Source organism: Hordeum vulgare, chromosome 6H, assembly GCF_904849725.1.
Source record: "Hordeum vulgare subsp. vulgare chromosome 6H, MorexV3_pseudomolecules_assembly, whole genome shotgun sequence".
NCBI classification, from domain to species: Eukaryota; Viridiplantae; Streptophyta; class Magnoliopsida; order Poales; family Poaceae; genus Hordeum; species Hordeum vulgare.
The window spans coordinates 383,782,098-383,796,555 of NC_058523.1; positions in this window are offsets into that span (position 1 = coordinate 383,782,098).

Here is a 14,458-nt window from a genome sequence, read left to right on the forward strand (position 1 = left end):
TTTCTCTGGTTGAGCTTTAGGCTAAGGAATTTCTGCTTCTTTCTCATTTTGAGGAGTTGGATCAGCCTGTTCCTCATCTTGAGGAGTCTGCTCAGAATGTACATGTTCCTCAGCTTGTTTTTCTTCAGCTGGATTTGTGGCAGAAGCAGTTTCATCAGCTGGTGCAGCTCATGCTTGAGCAGTCTCGGTCTGAGGAATAACAGGTTGAGGACTGTCATCAATCTAGATTTCCTCATCAGTGTGTTCCTCAGAGGCGACATCCTTCATTTCCTCATCTGTCCTTGTAGCTGGGTCATCAATGACGACCATTTCATATGAAGGTGCGACATTTAGAGGCACCGGGTCCAGAGGGGCAGATTCTTCAGTTTCTTTGTGGCTCTTTGCCTCTGTCTCTTCCACTGCTAAGGAGGCTTTTCTCTTCTTTGCTTCCTTTTCAGCAGCCCTTGTTTTCTTCACGTATGATGCAGACAGAATTATCTTCTTCACCTTTGAAGCTTGTGGTGAAGGTGTTCTTTCTGCAGATTCTTCAGTTGGTAGTGAGGAACCAACTGGAATAGAGTCATCAGCCTGCTTTGATGAAGCAGCTGGATCAGGAGCAGTCTCATCAGTGGTTGCTATTTCATCAGTTGCATTTTCCGTGATGATTTCTTCAATGGCCGGTTCATCAAAACGGCGCTCCTGGTGTTCTTCCTCAGCTTGAGGAGTTTCCTCCTCATCAGGAGATGCATCTGCTTGCTGCTCAATCAGGGGTTGAGGAGTTGGTGCTGGTGGTGCTTTTCTCTTGTTGTAGTCATCAACAACACTAGTGGCTAGCTTGATGAAATTGCGCTTGATGCTTTTGCGATCTGACAGCTTGTCATACTTGTTAGTCAATACTTGCAGCTCTACCTGGGTTGACACCAGTGCATCAGGAGTCAGCTTGAGGAGATTCTGCCTGAGGAATTTCTCCTTTTTGGCCTTTGCAACCTTTGCCTGCCGGGCCTGCTGTTCTTTCCACTTGGCTTCATTTATGAAGGTGGCCACCATGTGGCTGATGCCAGGAGGAAGTTTCAAATCATCAATGGGAGTGTTTGGATCCTCATACCATATATTTATGTAGTCAAGGAGGACCTTGGGGTCCATGGCCAGAGGAATAGCACTGCCTGATGCTTGAGCAACCCTTTCTTGCTTGTTTCTGATGATGGCTTGCAGGGTTTCATCATCATATTCATCACTCCCCTCTGATGCAGACGGGACTGCGATGATTTTGCTGTGGCTGGGCAGAGGTGCACGTTCAGTAGTTGCCAAAGTCTTCACAAGTGGTGTTGAAGACTTTGTCTCCGAGCTAGTTGCAGCTGGGAGTGAGGAGCTGGAGCTGGCAGTCGTAGGTTTCACGACATGCTTCTGTACTGGTTTTTCTTGAGGCTTTGGAGGTGGAGCTGAGGATTTTGGTGCAGAGGAGATTGGTGCTGAGGGTTTTGGCGCTGATGGTTTTGGTGTTGAAGGTTTTGGCAATGAGGGTTTTGGTGCTGAGGGTTTTGTGACAGAAGCCTGAGCAGACTTCTCTTGAGGCTTTGGAGCCCTTTGCTTTGATGGCACAAACTGCGTATGAGGAATTTTTGAGCCTGAGGTTTCTGCCGCTCAGGAATTAGCAGCACCGGAGGCAACAGCTGAGGATTCGTTAAATTTCCTCACTGCAGCTTCTGCTTGCTTCTTGAGCTTGACCAGATGCTTTTCTTTCTCATCTGGGTAATCATCAATGGTCTTGAGGCTTGATGGATGAGCTACTTGATGATCCTCAAGTGGGGCCCTTCTGCCAGGAGGCTTCAAAGCGAATTTCTTCGCATATTTGGGAGTCACAAACCTGTACTCCTTCCATTCCTTCGCCCATCGGCGTTCAATCTTCTGCAGCCTTATCTTTCTCTTGGCCATTGTCTCATGTTCATCAAGCGTACAATAGTCCAAGTATATGTCCTCAGGGATATCAGCAGTTGTGTTCTGCTCCAGTTTCTTTCCTCCCTTTTGTTTTCTCTCTTCCTCCATTTTCTTCAGTTAAGGAATTTGCTGATGATTTTGAACTCTTGAGGATTCTGATGAGCCTTGAAGAGTTTCTTCCAGAAACGCTGCAAATGAGTTAATGTGATGAGAACCGAGAGATTCATCAGCTGACATATGTGTACCTGTGAACAGAGTATAGTTGCAAGGAATTTGGAGAGGTCATATGCGTTCTCAGATTTGAAGAAAAAGAAAAAGTTTGACAGTTTGAGGAATATAACCAGTGGTTGAGGAATTTGCCTAAGCATACTGTTCTTGGGTTCCAGAGTTGTACAGATCCAAAAATTCGCACAATTGAGGAATCTCGTGAAAATCTTAGATGCTTAGCTAGTTCATCAATGATTGTGGTGATAGGTAGTGTTTGAGGAATCATGTGCGCATCGTATCTTGAGGAAAAACTGATTTCACATAGAAGATGTAAAATTTCAGATCTAATCTGCTGTAAAAATGGGATATATTTACCCTGAAAGGTGCGTACTAAGAAAACAGAAAGTAGTGTTGGAGAGGCTCTTGGTTCGAGTGTCCAATGCACCCTAACTTGGCGGCGGCGGACGTCTACGGCGGCGGCGGACGAAGATGGTCCGACTCCGGCGTGATTCTGGCGACGAAAAGGTCGAGGCAGTGAAGCTCTTCCTTACCGGCGACAAAACTACCAGCGGTGGCGCTAGGGTTCGGTGGAGTGTGCTATGGCAGGAGAGCGATGAGGCGAAGAAGAGGATACCGAGGGGGATAAGGACATATTTATAGCCCGAAAGTTACTGTTTGGCGCGAAAGTTTCGGACCAAATAGCCCCTGCCTCTACGTCTCCGCAGGACACGTGTAGCTCCCGTACGATGCGGTGGAGATAGTGGAGATCGCGGTTTTCCGATCGTGGGAAGTGGGGGTTCAGTTACTGTGCCTTTAAAGAAAACAATTTTTGAAGATTTGAGGATTTTTTGTTACAAAATCATCAGCTGACAAGGATGCAGTGAGGATTTTGAACAAATTTTCAAGTAGAACGCATATGAAGAATTGAATAGACTGGATAAGTATAGCATAGAGGGAAAGTAGGGTCCGATCACATTCACTTAGCAGAAACATCAACTTGAAGAAATAGCAATAAGTGAATGCTGTTGAGGACTAGAAATCACAGTCTACCTAGGCAAATGAAAGTCATCAAGTGTTTTTGAGGATTTTGTAATAGATCATCACAATGAAGAACCGCTGTTTTTGAAGAAAAATGCATTTTGAGGAAATTGATCATTTGAAGAAAATCAACTTGAGGAATTTCACATTGGGCGGTGGCGTTACCCACCATATAAGAATGTTGATTACAGACGCCGCGTACAATTGTCGTAGGGCCCTGAGAATCAATTTCTTCGTTAATTTCTTCACATTCAGAGTGACTTTCTTCATCAGTTGAAGAAAATCGTTTCATCATGTGTTGCACATCTAAGTCATCAACTTTGCATAAGTGTTAGGATGTGTGCATGTTTTTACAAAACATTTGAAGACTCTAAGATATTTAGCTCACACCGCAACTTGCAAAACCTTTTCTCATCCAAGGGCTTAGTGAAGATATCTGCCAGTTGATCATTAGTCTTCACATGGTCGATGAGGATATTGCCCTTGAGGACATGGTCCCGAAGAAAATGATGACGAATCTAGATGTGCTTGGTCTTCGAGTGTTGTACTGGGTTGTATGCAATCTTGATGGCACTCTCATTGTCACAGTAGAGAGGCACATTCTTCATGTTGATGCCTTAGTCCTTGAGGGTTTGCTTCACCCACAGCAATTGAGCACAGCAAGAACCAGCAGCAATGTACTCAGCTTCGGCAGTGGAGAGTGATACGCAGTTCTGCTTCTTTGAGGACCAGCAAACTAGTGATCTTCCGAGGAAATGGCATGTGCCAGAAGTTGACTTGCGATCCACACGGTCACCAGCATAGTCAGAATCAGAATATCCTACCAGATGAAGATTGGAGCCCTTGGGATACCATAATCCTAGTGTTGGTGTGTGAGCTAAGTATCGAAGAATATGTTTCACAGCCTTATGGTGTGATTCCTTCGGTTTTGCTTGAAAACGTGCACACATGCAAACACTAAGCATTATATCTGGCCTAGATGCACATAGATACAATAAGGAGCCAATCATAGAACGGTATACCTGCTGATCGAAATCTTTACCATTTTCATCAGTGCCGAGGTGGCCGTTGGTAGGCATTGGAGTCTTGGCACCTTTGCATTCGTGCATGTCGAATTTCCTCAGAACATCCTTGAGGTATTTCTCCTGTGATATGAAGATTCCATTGCTTTGTTGACGAATTTGAAGACCTAAGAAGAATTTCAGCTCCCCCATCATAGACATCTGATATTCTTCACTCATCATGTAGGCAAACTCATCACTGTATCTTTTGTCAGTACAGCCAAATATGATATCATCAACATATATTTGACATACAAACAGCTCATTATCATAGGATTTTGTGAAAAGAGTTGGATCGAGTGAACCAGGTTTGAAGCCTTTCTTCATGAAGAATTCCTTCAATGTATCATACCATGCCCGAGGGGCTTGCTTGAGACCATACAGAGCCTTTTTGAGTCTGAAGACTTTGTTCCTCAAGCTTACCATTGAGGAATGCACTTTTCACATCCATTTGATATAAGGTGATGTTATGATGATTAGCATAAGCAAGTAGTATTCGAATAGCTTCAAGTCTAGCAACAGGTGCAAAAGTTTCATCGAAATCTATTCCTTCAACCTGGGTGTAGCCTTGGGCTACAAGTCGTGCCTTGTTCCTCACCACTTGACCGTCCTCATCTTGCTTGTTTCGGAAAATCCACTTGGTGCCGATGATGTTGTGCTTGCGAGGATCTGGTCGTTTGACGAGCTCCCATACGTCATTCAGCTTGAATTGAAGAAGTTCGTCTTGCATAGCTTGGATCCACTCCGGTTCCAGAAAAGCCTTAGCAACTTTTGAGGGTTCTGTGATGGATACAAAGGAAAAATGCCCACAAAAGTTAACTAAGTGTGAAGCTTTTGAGCGAGTGAGAGGACCTGGCGCGTTGATGTCGTTGAGGATTTTGTCAAGTTCTACTTCGTTTGCAATCCTCGGATGAGCTGGTTGAGGATTTTGTCTGGGCTGAGGAAGTGGTGCTGTTGCATTTTCCTCAGGACCATCTTCTTGGTTTTTATCAGCGATGGGGATCGTTTCTTCACCAATTTCCTTAGTGGGGACAATGTATTCAGTAGGCTTAAGCTTTATCGCTTCCTCAGGAGATAGCTTATCTGGATCAGAAGGCAATTGCTCTCTTTGCGAGCCATTAGTTTCATCGAACCGCACATCTACAGTCTCAATAACTTTTTTGTGATAGTTGTTGAAGACTCTGTAGGTGTGCGAGTCCTTTCCATAACCGAGCATAAAACCTTCATGTGCCTTAGGTGCAAATTTTGAGCTATGGTGAGGATCTCTAATCCAGCATTTTGCACCGAAGACTTTGAAATAACTTACATTGGGTTTCTTGTCAGTGAGGAGTTCATATGAGGTTTTCTTGAGGAATTTGTGAAGATATACCCTGTTGATGATGTGGCATGCAGTGTTGATTGCTTCAGGCCAGAAGCGACGAGGAGTCTGATATTCTTCAAGCATAGTTCTTGCCATTTCAACCAGAGTCATGTTCTTCCTTTCGACGACACCATTCTGCTGAGGAGTATAAGGAGCAGACAATTCGTGAGTAATACCAAGTTCATCAAGATAATCATCAAGACCAGTGTTTTTGAACTCGGTTCCATTATCACTCCTGATGTGTTTGATCTTGATGCCAAAGTTCGTCGAGGCCCTTGAAGAAAATCGTTTGAAGATTTCCTGCACTTCAGTTTTATACACTATGATATGCACTCAAGTGTATCTGGAATAATCATCAACTATGACGAAGACATATAGAGATGTTGCATTGGTTAGTGTGGCATAGTGAGTAGGTCCAAATAAATCCATATGAAGCAATTCGAATGGACGTGTAGTGGTCATGATGGTTTTGGAGGGATGCTTGGATCTCGTCATTTTCCCAGATTCACAAGCACCGCAGAGATGATCCTTGAGGAATTTGACTGATTCGATGCCGATGACATGCTTCTTCTTGGCGAGCGTGTGCAAATTCCTCATGCCTGCATGACCTAGTCTTCGGTGCCACAGCCATCCTTCTGAGGTTTTTGCTAGTAAGCAAGTGGCTGGTTGAGGACCTGTAGAGAAATCAACAATGTACAAATCCCCTCTTCTTACACCTTCGAAGACTTTGGATCTGTCTGATTCCATGATGACTACACATCTATATCTACCAAAGATAACAATCATATCAAGATCACAAAGCATCGAGACTCACATGAGGTTAAAACCAAGGGATTCAACAAGCATCACTTTGTCCATATGCCTATCCTTGGAAATAGCTACTTTGCCAAGTCCCAATACCTTGCTTTTACCTTTGTCAGCATATGTGATTTGCTTCAGAGGTGATGGAGTTAGTGGCATATTCATCAGTAAGCTTTTATCACCAGTCATGTGATGTGTGCAGCCACTATCAAGAACCCACTCAGTATTTTTGGGTTTGTCATCCTGCAGATGAATTAGTACAGCTTACCATCTCATATGCTTCAGATTTGAAGAATATGATACTAATTTCATCAGATCGGTAATTTTATCATAACAGAAATGTAAGGACGTGTGAAATATTTCTATTTCATCAATCATTAGCTTGCGTCCTATCAAGCATTTCCTCAGGTCTCCAGCAAATTCTTCAGATGATGATTTTCATCTGGAGGCCTCACCTGCAGAAGTGATTAGTTCGATTTCTTCACCACCCACATCTGAAGGGGTGGTAAAGCGTTCATCATCCTGCGAGCACCATAAGAGAAAGGTGGCATTGAAGTTAATGCACTTCTCTTAATAGTAGGGGGATTAAAGTACTCGTATGAATATGCAGAGAACTGATTTGAGAATTTATGAACATAATGATTCGAGGAGTAACGCTCATATTCATATTCCTTGTAGTTTCCCTGCATGTTAGATGCATAAGCATGCGTACGAGCATAGTTTTGACCAGTTGAGGACTTTGATCCTCTTGAAGACTTTGGTCCTCCTGAGGAATTTGATCTGGGGTTCAGATTCTTCAGTGGTGGTGTCATGAGGACATTCACCTGAAGATTTTCAAGACAACTTTTGGGAACCCGGATTTTCCTCAGAGGAGGGCCATTCCTACAGTTAGTTCCAACATATCGAGCAAATACTTCACCAGATTGATTTTTGAACAGTTTATACTTGGAATCAAATGATTCATCTGAGGAATAGGATAATTCACATGAGAAGCCAGTTAGATGATGGATCAAAAGGAGGCCCAATAGCAGCAACCCATGAGGTTTTGGGATACTGCTCAGGTTTCCAATAAGATCCATCAGCATTTAATTTCCTCTCAAAGGCAATTCCTTCTTTCCTCGGGTTCATGTTCAAGATCTGCTTTTTGAGCACATCACAAAGGGTTTGATGTCCTTTGAGACTTTTGTACATGCCTGTCACGTACAATTCCTTCAACCCTGCATTTTCGTCCGTAACATTTGTGTTTTCCTCAAGTGAGGAAATAGACACAACAGGTGCAGTTGAAGAATTTGTAGCAATGGTAGCATTTAATGATTCTGGTGAGGAATTAGCAGTTTCGCGTTCAATGCATTTAAGACATGGCGGAATAAATTCAACTTGACTAGTGCTGATCTGTTGAGCTAGTAATGAATCATTTTCCATACGAAGATCATCATGAGACATTTTCAGCTTCTCAAGATCAAGCTTCCTTTGAAGAAATTCGTAGGAAAGCTTCTCATGATCAGTGAGGAGTGTATCATAACGATCCTGAAGATTATCAAATCTAGACGGAAGACTTTTCATGTCATCAGTGAGGATTTGGTTAAGGTTCATTTCATCATTCAACAGATCATCACTTTTGTCTAGCAGTTTTTGAAGCTTTTCCAGAGCAGTTTGTTGTTTAGTGGCAATGATAGCAAGTTTACTGTAACTGGGTTTCTTATAATCATTATGTTCACAGTCACTTGAATCAGAGGAGGAGGCATTATTTGATACCTTTGAACCTTTTGCCATGAAGCAATAGGTTGGAGCGATGTCATCAGCATAGTCATCAGTATGGATGGTGTAATCATTTTCTTCAAGATTGAAGATTGACTTGCTGACGAATGTGGTTGCTAGTGCAAGACTAGCCTGTCCAGATTCTGAGTCTTCTCCAGAGCCTTCTTCTTCATCACATTCCTCTGATTCTGCCTCGGAGTCCATTTCGTTGCCAATAAGTGCCCGAGCCTTTCTGAAGCTAGTCTTCTTGTGTGATGAGGACTTTGAAGATGAGGATTTTGAAGATCTCTTCTTCTTCTTCGAGTCATCAGAACTGTCATCCTTGTATTTCTTCTTCTTTGATTCCTTTCCCCAGCGGGGACAATCAGCAATGTAATGACCTTATTTCTTGCACTTGTGACAGGTTCGTTTCTTGTAGTCCTCATATGCAGATTCTGATTTCCTCATGTCTCTTCTTGATGATTTACCGAACTGGCCTCGTCGTGTAAATCTCTGGAATTTCCTCACAAGCATTGCAAGCTCCTGTCCAAATTCTTCAGGGTCACAACTGCTGTCATCTGTGTCTTCTTCTTCAGATGAGGAAATTGCTCTAGCCTTTAGTGCACGTGGTCTGGAATAGCTTTGTCCATATAGATCTCTCTTTTCTTCTAGCTGGAATTCATGAGTATTTAGCCTTTCAAGGAAATCAGCTGGATCCAGCATCTTGTAGTCTGGTCTTTCTTGAATCATCAGAACTAGAGTGTCAAATGAAGAATCCAAAGATCTCAGCAGTTTCTTCACAACTTCGTGATCAGTGATGTCTCGAGCTCCCAGTGCTTGCGGTTCATTTGATATGTCAGTGAGGCGATCAAAGGTGTCTTGGCAGCATTCATTGTCATGTCTCTTGAAGCGATTGAAGATATTGCGAAGAATATCAACACGAGAGTCATGCTAGGTTGATACTCCTTCGTTTACCTTGCACAGTCTCTCCCAGATCAGTGTTGCAGAGCCCAAAGCACTTACTCTTCCAAACTGGCCAGGGCTCAGATGGCCACAGATGATGTTCTTCGCTTGAGAATCAAGTTGCTTAATTTCTTCACATCAGCTGCAGTGGCACTGGCAGAAATGATGGGGACGCCATTTTCCACAATATACCAGAGATCATTATCAATAGCTTGTAGATGCATTTGCATTTTGTTCTTCCAGAAGGGAAAGTTCTTTCCTTCGTAGGTAGGACATGCTGCAGTCACCTTAAACATGCCTGCAGTCGACATCACTAAAACTCCAGGTGGTTAAACCAAAATCACACAGAACAAGGGAGTACCTTGCTCTGATACCAATTGAAAGTGCGTTATATCGACTAGAGGGGGGTGAATAGGAGATTTTTAGAATTTCATCACTGAGGAAATTCCTTTTGAGGAAATTCCTCACTAATGACTAACTTACAGCGAAAACAGTAAAGGATCACACGTGCAAACGTTCACACTAGCAGTATTTCAGAGTGAAGAATGTGAAAACAGGTTGCACAGTAAGCAGGCACGCAGAATACAGATGATGATTAACTATTGTGAAGAATTTGGGGTTGAGGAAATTCAGAGAAAGTCTTCAGCAAATTCTTCAAACAGTCACAGTGAAAGTCATCAATACATAATACAGAGAAAGTAAAGAGTTGAGGAATTAGAACTCGATTCTTAGAGAAGACAGTCGTTGATGACCCAGTTCCAACTGCTGTGACAGTTGTACATCTGGTTTGGAGCGGCTTGGTATTGAAACCAAAGGACACCCAGTCCCGGAACACACAGTCCCTACCGTATTCTCCTTGAGCTAAGGACACACAGTCCTCGCCCAACACTCGTGGTAAGTCTTCAGGGCACACTTCCAAACCCTCAAAAACTTGGTCACCCGGCGATCCACAATTGACTGCTGGATTGCTCTAGACCATGGCGCCTAACCGTCTGGAGGATGCACAGTCCTCAAAGGTAAAAGGCTTCAGTCCCACACAGGAACAACTACTTCAGTGATGCTCAATCACTAGGTTTGGTTTGTGGTTTCGGTGGGTGGTGTATTTCCTCACTGATGAATTACTCTCGAAAGCTCTGAGGAATTTAGGTTGCTCTTATGACAAGTGTCAGTTTCTAAAGGAGCAGCCAACCAGCTAGTGGTTGTGTGGGGTGGCTATTTATAGCCTGGGAGCATCCCGACATGATTTGACACTAATGTCCTTAAATAATTTGATCGTTGGAGTGGATAAGACCAGTGACTTGGCGTGGTTATCGAAACGGTCGGGACCCTCAACTGTGAGAGTCCTCATGTCACTCATATTCCTCACTTGAGGCTTTTGGTAGGATTAGGCTTGGGTTGAGCATCATGAGGAAATCCATTCCATAGTGTTACTTTGACCCCCTTTAACAGTACGATGTTCCTATTCATCAAATGCGAAGAAAGTAAAACAGAAAACGTAAATCTTCATGCTTCAATTTCCTCAGAATGATTTTCTTCAGGAACCACCGGTCTTCTCAATATCAGTATCTTCATGAGGAATATCAATTTCATCACAGATTCCTCGCGATTCATTTCTTCAGCTTCAGACCAATTTCTTTAACTGAAGATATACATTTTTAGGGGTCGATATTTTTCAAATATCTCAAACTCCTCAATGACTTATAGATCATGTGTACACTCACAAACACATTAGATACTTAACCTATAAGTCTTCAAACCACCAAAATCACTAAGGGGCACTAGATGCACTTACAATTTTAAATGAGGCCGGAAACGACTTATAGCATCTCCGAAATGACCCCATACGTTAATTTATAATTCTGACCAGATCTGAACTTACACGTCTTAATACTTGTTAAATAGAAAAATAAATAGGTTCACGTGAAACTACACATCGTTCTAATCCATTTACATATATGGAACATCTCCAACGGAGCTACGGTTCAAAATATATGATCACCGCAAGATATGATGGCATGAATGCAATATGTGTGCAACGACAGTCACAAGTATTTCCAAAACATACAAACAAGGTAATATGAACCTACACGAGATTCTAAGCAAGTTTCATATAGGACACGATAAAAATGGAGCAACGGTTCCACAAATACAAGCTACACAAGAAATAGTCATAATCTGCCTAAACAGCAACATGGCATTTTCTACACCCCAAAACAACAAGCTACGTAAATCCACAATGCTCAAACAAAACATGAGACAGTAGAGGTCAAGATGCACTTTAACACCCTACTAATAACATCTAGCATCGCAGCATGGATCACTAGGAAAAGAACTCACAAAATGGCATCTCACACAGAGTTTCAGACTTAGTGAAAATACCAGTTTTGACAGTGCAGTTTTCGATCTGAAGGCATATTGACAGCAGCAAAACTATATGCTACAGAGCACCGAATGGCATGAAAATCTACAGCATGCTATAGAATCTTAAGGACTACAACTAACTCCATTGCACGAACCTCAAAAGAGTTATAGATCACTAGCAAAACTCATGGCAAGACAGCAACAAAATATAATAGATTTCAGACTTAGAAATATTTCAGCATCTCCAAATCAGCACTATTTTCTAGCATGTTGACAACAAGAAAACAACACCTAAGCATGGATTTCTATTGCCACCAAAATTACCAAATGCTAGCCTACACCTCCAAGGGCATATCTCTAGTTCACTACTGATGCATATCACGCACGGAATAAATCCCACGAAATAAACAAGAGGGTAACATGACAGAAATATCACGCGCACTAACTTACTTGAAAGACAAAACTAAATGCACAGTTAAATTCTATGAATTTTTCTACCCCAAAAACATATATAATATGTGGGGTTGCAAAATAAAATTAGCGTCACACATATATGCAAGAATATGTCCTAAACACGACGTAGCAAACTAGTGACGGAACCTACCTGTAAAAATGCAAACAACTACTCTAAAATACATGGCAAAGGGTCCTGAACAACATGAACATTTTATCTATGGGATTTGAACAATCCGTACACGCACAAAAATATCTACGGAATATCTAGCATATTAGGACAACACGCAAAACTAGGCAAACAACGGGTCAAACCACTCCAAACATGCATGAAAGTTGCAAAGTATTATTCTACGCGAAAAACTACACAAGTTACATATATAATACGTCGTGACCCGATGCACTGTTAATTATCTACGGGCATTTGAAATTACTCTAATTCCTGAAAAGATTAAATCGCAGGTTAATGGAAAAAAAAAATGCTACGGGCCGAATCTTCGCGCTGGGTCTAAACAGAGGCATGCGCAACTTAGTTAGCCGTCGTCGGTGGCGGGGAATAGGGCTCGGGGGTGCTCATCTCGTTCTTGGGCCGGCCTGGTTGGAAAGGAGGTCGGCCTGGGCGAGCTGGGCTAGTGGCGCGCTGGGCCGAGGGCGGCGGTGGGTGGCCGGCCCACTCGCTAGCGATCAATGGGAGGGAGCGGGGAGAGCTCGCCCTCTCGATCGGGATCCCGACAGGATCGGGCTTGCAGCGGCGAGGCCCTCCTGTGACGGCCGGCGATGAACGCGATAAGGAATAGCGAGGGGCTGGCGAATCCGGGCCGCGGTGGCGCCGAGTCGCCAACGGCGTCGCTCCAGGAGGCGTGGGGCGCGGAGCTCGCGTGGAAGAGCTGGGGCGATGCGCGGGCGAGGCACGGCGTGGGCTGCTGCTCCCCTCGAGGCTGGCGGCGGCTTTAGGCCGGGGGCGGGCTCCAGATGGGCTCGGCGGACCTTGGTCGGCTGGAGGTGGAAGAGAGGCTGAGGGTGGCGGCTAAGGTTTGGGGAGGCACGTGAAACGAGGAGAGGCTGTTTTGGCTGTCTATTCATAGACAGAGGGGCTAGGGTTAGCTAATCAGGGCATTTTCACACCCTCCGATCTCGATCGGACGCTCCGAAAACATCCCAGGGTTAGGTTAGGCCGTGTAGAGGGGTGTAGGCTGAGACGAGAGGGAAATGGTGTGGTGCGGCAACGATATATAAAACCGAAAAACGTCCGACGAATAACCGAAGACGATGCCGCTACGGTCGACCGTTCGGGTACCAGACGGATTCCGATTGCGATGAAAATTGGCAGACGGCCTACTATATCAAAATAAGACTGCACGCCAAGTTTCAACCTAATCAAAGAAAGTTTTATACACACTTTTAAAAACAAGGTTTTGATGATGCCACGGGCATGTGCGTGTGTGGTCGGGCTCAAAACGGGCAACGACGAGAACGGAGAGAACCGGCAACTAATAACGGATGCAAGTTTTGAAAACTGGCGGCAACGAAGTGCCGATGCAATGCGGATGATGCACATGATGCGATGATGAGTGCGACAGACAAATAAGCCACATGACGAAAACGGAATAAAAGGAGAATCTTCTGGGGCGTCGGTCTCGGGCTGTCACAGATGTGGATGGAAGTTGAAGAAGTAAATACATGAAAATAAGGAAAGAATCTCATGCACGATTGAATCTTCTGATGTACTTGATCAGGATTTGGAGGCTTCAATAAATGTTTAGATAGAGTAGGGATGATGTTGAAGAAATTCTTCATGTGCCAATGGAAAGTATCCCCGCTGTGACGAAAACAAACTTGAAGGACTTCGAAGGAATAATTTTGGGATAACATCCACAGAAACGAGGCTTGTTTCTCTTCAACTTTAATTCTAGTGTCAGACACCAAATTCTCGAGTCGAAGATAACCAACCAAAGATCTAAAAATATTGGTCTCCATCCTAAATGCTACCAGGCAGTTTTTGATGTGTCCTTCGAGTAACTCATTAACAAACATCTCACCTATTAGCAATGACGTATGACGCAGAATCCTCGACTCCCTACTAACAACTCCACCGGTCTCCATCAAATGTAGTGCAGGGTAAATAAATAGCATCATTTCATCATCATCCTCCTCCCTCTTCCTAATACAATCCCTCATATCTGAATCCACTTTATGACTAAAGAAGAAAAAGGCCACTAGATATTACTACTATGACAGTAATAGTGCAAGATAAGACCTAACCATCTAAATAGCACATAAATATAAGTGAAAGAAAATCTGCACAATCACCACACCATGGAAGCTAACAGAGTTTGCACAAATACAAAATCAGTCCCAAAATCACCGGAGTGGCAACAGGGACAACAAGGTGACATTTTTACCTCCGTGTGGGCGGTGGCCTTGCACGGCCGGTGGAGCTCCTCCCGGGTCGAGCTCCTGCCCTCACCTCCTCGCCTCTATCGTCTCCTCCCCTCCTCCTGGTCTTATCATCTCCCCTTCTGGATCCAAGGAGATCTCTGGTCTGCACGGATATGGCCCCCTT